Source organism: Triticum urartu, chromosome 5 (assembly GCF_003073215.2).
Source record: "Triticum urartu cultivar G1812 chromosome 5, Tu2.1, whole genome shotgun sequence".
In the NCBI taxonomy this organism is placed as follows: domain Eukaryota; kingdom Viridiplantae; phylum Streptophyta; class Magnoliopsida; order Poales; family Poaceae; genus Triticum; species Triticum urartu.
This window is the reverse complement of record NC_053026.1, coordinates 24,553,920-24,559,919: the sequence shown is the minus strand read 5'-3', so window position 1 is coordinate 24,559,919 and position 6,000 is coordinate 24,553,920.

The window sequence follows — 6,000 nt, the reverse complement described above, 5'->3', positions numbered from 1 at the left end:
AAGACTTTGATTTAGAGGGCGACATGCATGCATTAGCATGCTTTGACAGCGTGAGCGTGAGTGTCTGACGCGAAGTATTTCATTTTCATTTGGCTGACGAGGGTGCGTTGCAGCGACGAGTCCATGGTTTGATTCCCCACATACACATAATTTTGGTTTTTACAGCATTTCTTTCTCCATTGACAGGTAGGCCCGCATCGATAGATAAAGAACACGAGCTGATGAGGCGCATGCAGACTGTTTGACTGGTCAACCAGACAAATACGGAGCTATACGCTGAGCCAGTGACCGTATAATCACCATATCTCGTATACAATGATCAAAGTGAGCTATCAAGACAAGTTTCATGACCGCCAATGCATTTTACTCGGTAATAAATGACCAAGATTGAAGGGGAATCCAAATTTGCTTCGTCTTCTGTCCTTGAGCTCTTGACAAACCAATGCACTATACGGTTGTCCGGCCACTCCAGCCCAGAGCTCTCACCAAGCATCGTTCATGCCATCACGGCGCACACTAACCAGTAAGGCAGCGATGGCATCCCGCCGCGCCGAGTTCCTCGCCGCCCACGACCACACATAAAATGGTAGGGAAGCGATGGCATCCCGTCGTGCCGAGTTCATCGCCGCTCGCGACCTCACAACTATGTGGGAAGAATTTGAAGATGCCAAGGCCGAATGGGCGGTAGAGCAAGAGGCGACCAAAGCCGCACAGAGGGAGCAGAAAAGTCAGAAAGCACTCAAGAAAAGAGAGGCCCGCCGCTGCAAGAAAGAAAAGGACGCACGCGCTGCTGCGGAGAGGTTGGTGGAGATCCAAGCACGATGGGGTGTCACCGACAAAGCTGGGAAGGAGAACGAAGGCGTCTGGCCAGCATGTGAGAAGTAGTAGTACTAGTAGTTAGTGTGTGTGTTTGTGTCTGAGTACGAGCATGTACCAATACTACTAGTTACTACTGTAGTTTTTAGAGCAAATTACCAGTACATTAGCCTAAACTAAATGGAAAAATTCCTATCCTAAGCATCAAATGGCATCTCTTTCTCTAGAGGAATTGAGATGCATGTCATCTCACTTCCTGTGATTTTCATATTCCTATCCTATGAACGAAAGGAGGCCTCTGTTGGAGTAACTACTGTAGCTAGCAGTACCGCTGGTACAGTAGTTTTCTTCAAGAAGCAGAATTCAACGAAGTCATGATGGTTCATTCGTCCGAGCAACTTCAAAGTGGGAAGTGGGCCTGTGATTTGACGGCTCATTAGTCATTGTTACTGCGGCGCGACGACCTGGGTGACTCTCCCTTGGAGTTCTGCGTGCATGGAAAGTGGACCAGGATGGTCGACATCCCACATGGTGGCGAACAAAAGTATTCTTTCCGATATCGAGGAGGAAGGAAACCGCGTGGTATAGTATCACTGCTGATTGGTTCGCAAAAAAATAGTATCACTGCCGATTTATAATTATTTTTTATTTCTGATGAATGCTAGCGTTTCAACTCTTATGACGAAGGGTGCCAAACACGGCACGTGCTGGATGTCCCACACATTAGCGAAAGGAGTGGGACATGAACAGCGTGGTAGAGCCCAGCTTAAAAAAACAGCATGGTAGAGCGTCTCCACTTCTTCCACTTCTGGGTCGGAGACCACACGTAGTAGGACTTAGTGGTATGAATGATACAAAGTGCGACCTGGAGAGAAAGACACGTCTAGTTGGAAGGTCTCGGGGCATAAAAGTAAACAAATATAAAAGTTAATATGTGCCTCCAACTAATATAGTAGTAGTAGAGTACTTAGGCACATACTCCATAACATCACCGTGCATTGCACATACAACATTTAGTGGTAGTACGTAGTAAGAGACAAATGCCGCCCAAGAGTTCCCTTCTCGACTTACTTTTGGGTGTTTGGTAGAGTGTATGGAGGGTGCATGAGTCCACACTAGTTTAGCACAAATACACTAGAAGCATGCATGAAGAGAGCATGCATGAAGAGGGGTGTTGAGTTGAGCATGCATGAAGAGGGAACAACTATGCTGAGACGAGAACGCAACCAAACACACCCTATATGCCACGCATGTTCATAGCATTTGTGCCTTTCTACTTCACTTACTGCGCTACATTACTCAGGTTCATACGTCCACTCCTGGGTACATGTCCGTCTCGTAGTTCTAGTCCCACGTGTTCTTCATATAGATGGAACAATCCTTGCATAACACGTGCACCTTGATGCTAGATGTCTCACGTGTTGTCAAAAGGATGAACAAAGCTCACGTAAAAAATAGAGTGGAAGAACATAGATTCCGGACAACCGAGAAGGAGCAAGGAACCTTGTGGTGGAGCGTCTGCACTCATAATATTTAATATTATTCAGCAATATAAAATTAACCAATCATCTCCATAGTGGACTGGAAGAGTACGAAACACGGCAGCCCAGTGTAGTTACATCATACTAGTACATGGCTAACCCACGCTATAACCATATTTCTTGGCTTCCATGCGACACCTATCTCTAGTAATCTAACAGCCTGTATCGCTTCTCCCTCCTCGTCTCTATCAAAGTGCGGCAGGCTGGCATTTCTGCCGTCTATTGGGGTTGGTTAACTATCACATGATAGTGACATGCCAAGAGCATTCTAAAAAAATTCCTTTCACGTTCCGTTTTGAAAAAGAAAAAAAATCCTTTCACGTATGAATTTGCATGTATGCTTTGAGCAACTTGCATGTCCTATACTGCTCCTGTTTGACACTCTAACTTAGCTGGAGGTTAGACTAACTCATGACTAACCCTGAACTAACTGTAGCCAAAGAGGTGTTTGGGTGACAGGGTTAGATTGACAATAAATGCACTTCATGGAGAGAGAAATGTGATTTTTCAGTGGTCCCAATGAGAACTATCTCTAGTTAGCACCTCTTGGGTGGGATAGTTTTTTTGGTGGGTTCGATGCAACTTGCTCCAATTTAAACCCTCATGCTTGGATACTTTAGGTCTATTTGAGCCCCAACTAGATCAAACTAACTCTAACCCATGGATCCAAACAGGGCCTATGGCCAGTCTCGATGCGGAGCGGTCGCATTCACCGGGAAGCGGTGCTCTCTCGGTCGTCGCGCCACTTCAAAGCCGGCGCTAGTGAGAGGTCGCCCCCGCTCTGGCCGGGCATTAATGCGGCACTGATGCTCCAGGGCGACGCTGACCATTTCACGCGGAAAGCACGCGCTGGCAAGGGAGTATAGGTTTTGAACCGTTTCAGGTGTAGTACTGGTAGTTTGCAAAACTACTCAATTATTGCACTCAGTTTCCTAAGAAATTGTGGTAAAAAACGTCACTCCACAGCCCGCTTCCCTTCTCCTTCCTCTTCCACCGCCCGCCCACGTCCGCGGGAAGCGACCAGTCAACCCTTATATAGGAGTGCTAGCACAAAAAGATGCATGCATGACCACTAAAATTTCCATATTAAAGCGCCGCTCCGGCGGGAGTATGGCGTATGTTGTTACCTTCGGCCGGCCCATGGCTACCGGGCAACGGCGACCAGAGAAGAGGCGGCGGGAGGGGAATGAATGCAGCTACTTTTTGGGTTCGCCTTCCGGCTTAAATAAATGCGCAGCATCACGTGTATTCGCGGGTGCACAAATTGTAACATACGTGTCTGCTTAAGTGGGCGTCACGTAACTGGTGTGTGTGAGAGAGATTCTAAGAGACAGAGTCCGTGTGTGCGACTCTACTCTTCAGACATGTACTCAACCTTTTGCATCGGGATATAAGTATAATGGTATTTACTTTAGCTAGTGATTTACGTGGCCATGTTAACGTGGTTGTGTCAAAAAAATGTCACTTCTTGCACGTGATTTGCGTTATATAATTACAAGCAAGATTCTCGTGCATTGCACGGAACATCAATATGCATTTTTTACAAAACAACTGTTGTGATTGACCCATGCAGGAGTAATCCCATGTGTAAAAACTAATGATATCTGAAGAATTTTATCGGAAAACTGGTATCTCGAGAATGTCATCGAAAAAATGAAAGACGAGAGATAAGGCGAGGAGGAGTGGAGCGTGGTGGTGACTGGTGGTCGGAATGGGCGGAGGCATAGGGATGGACGGCACCGGCAGGCGGCAGCGGCCACCATGCATGCTAGATTGTTACAGAGACTTATTCCTTTTTTAATTGCTGAGCTATGAGGTTGCGGGAGATAATGATGTGGAGAGAGGTGCAGGTATCTTTTGTAAAATTATCATAGTTTTCTTTATATCCTCAGATATATATCATACGGTCTGTATTACAAGATGGCAGGCACACCATCACCGCCAACTCATTTTTTATAAGGGTACAGATGATAAGTTTGCTGACTACTAAAGTAAAGTGGAATTTGTCCATGTTATGCAAGTAAATAAAGGTGATTATTTATCATACGGGTAAGGTTGGATGAAGGGTGGTAGGAACAAATGCTCCGCCTAGAGCATGTGTGTGTGAGATGGAGTCTTAGTGTGTGTGTGGGGTGTGTGTGTGAGAGAGAGAGAGAGGAGAGAGAGATGGAGTCTTAGTTTGTGTGTGTGTGAGAGAGAGAGAGAGATGGAGTCTTAGTGTGTGTGTGTGGGGGGGGTGTGCGTGCGTGCATGCGTGTGTGTGAGAGAGAGATGGAGTCTTAGTGTGTGTGTGGGGGGGTGCGTGCGTGCGTGTGTGTGTGTGTGTGTGCATGTGTGTGTGCCGCGGGGTCCTCTGTGGCGGATGTAATTTAAGTGTGCATGGCTTCATCATAGAGAGGTGATGTGTATGGCAGAGGCCACCAACGACGGGGTGCGAGAGAGAAAATGCCCGTAGAGAGGGAAGAGAAGGCGTGTGCGCGTGAGAGGAGTCGACATCGAGAGAACGTGTTTGTTCGAGAGACACCGAGGAAGACTACTATATATCGATGGTGCATGTAGGCGGGAATTAAACAAAGGGATGGTCTTATTGGTTTCGGGGATATAGGGGAAGAGTGAGAGGCGCACGGGGGGGGGTGGGGGTAGCTAGAAGGAGATTGTTAAGTGTGAGTGTGTGTTTTACCCATCTAGGCGGAAGGTATGTGCACAAAAGAGGAGAACGATTCGATGTGGCGTTAGGATTGAGGGTAATTAACTACGTATGGAGACATAGAGATCTTGAACATGCATGTGTGAGAGGTATACATGTATACGTGGGATGTGTGTGTGTGCGCACGCGCATGATCGAGATAAAAGAAAGAAGACATAAGTCATAAGATCAATGACATGGGAGAGACGGATCGATATGACAATATGCATGCATGTGAGAATGCAGGGAAGAAGGCCCGACAATTAAGCATGTGTTTTTGTCTTTAAGAGATAGTGGCGTGGGCTGGAGCATGCATCTATGGCGAGCAGAGGGAGTGAGGCGCAACGATTGTGCAAAAGAGACCAACCTATAAATGCATATGTATGGAGAGACATATATAGTGTGGGTGATAGGAAGCAAGACTCCATGCGAGAAAGAAATGTTGACGGAGAAACTACAGATAGATACAGAGATGGAGATGCTAGCTAGAGGGAAATCCGCTAGTTTGGGTGTTGGAGATGACCGCCAGGTGGTTCAAAGGGTGAAGTTATATATGTGTGTGAGAGGGCACCTGACTGCATGTAGAGATAAACATATGTAGTGTGCGTGATAGGAATCAAGAGTGAGGGCGAGAAAGAAGGTTGATGGAGAAATAGATAAATAGAAATATAAAGATGCTAGCTAGTGTGCGTTAGAGATAGGAGTCGAGTGGATCAGAAGGCTCGGTTATGTGTGTGGGTGCGAGAGAGATAGAGAGAGGGTGCATGTGAGTCACATACAAACAGATATCAAAGAGAAATGAGATCCAGAGAGACGGAGCTTTGTGTCTGCGAGAGAGAAAGATATTTCACAACGAGAGTGATAGCTAGAGAGACATACGAGGGAACGCAAGATATCTCTAGGGAGAGAGGGTGTGTGTGAGCGACATACAAGAGAACAATGGAGAAATATGAGACC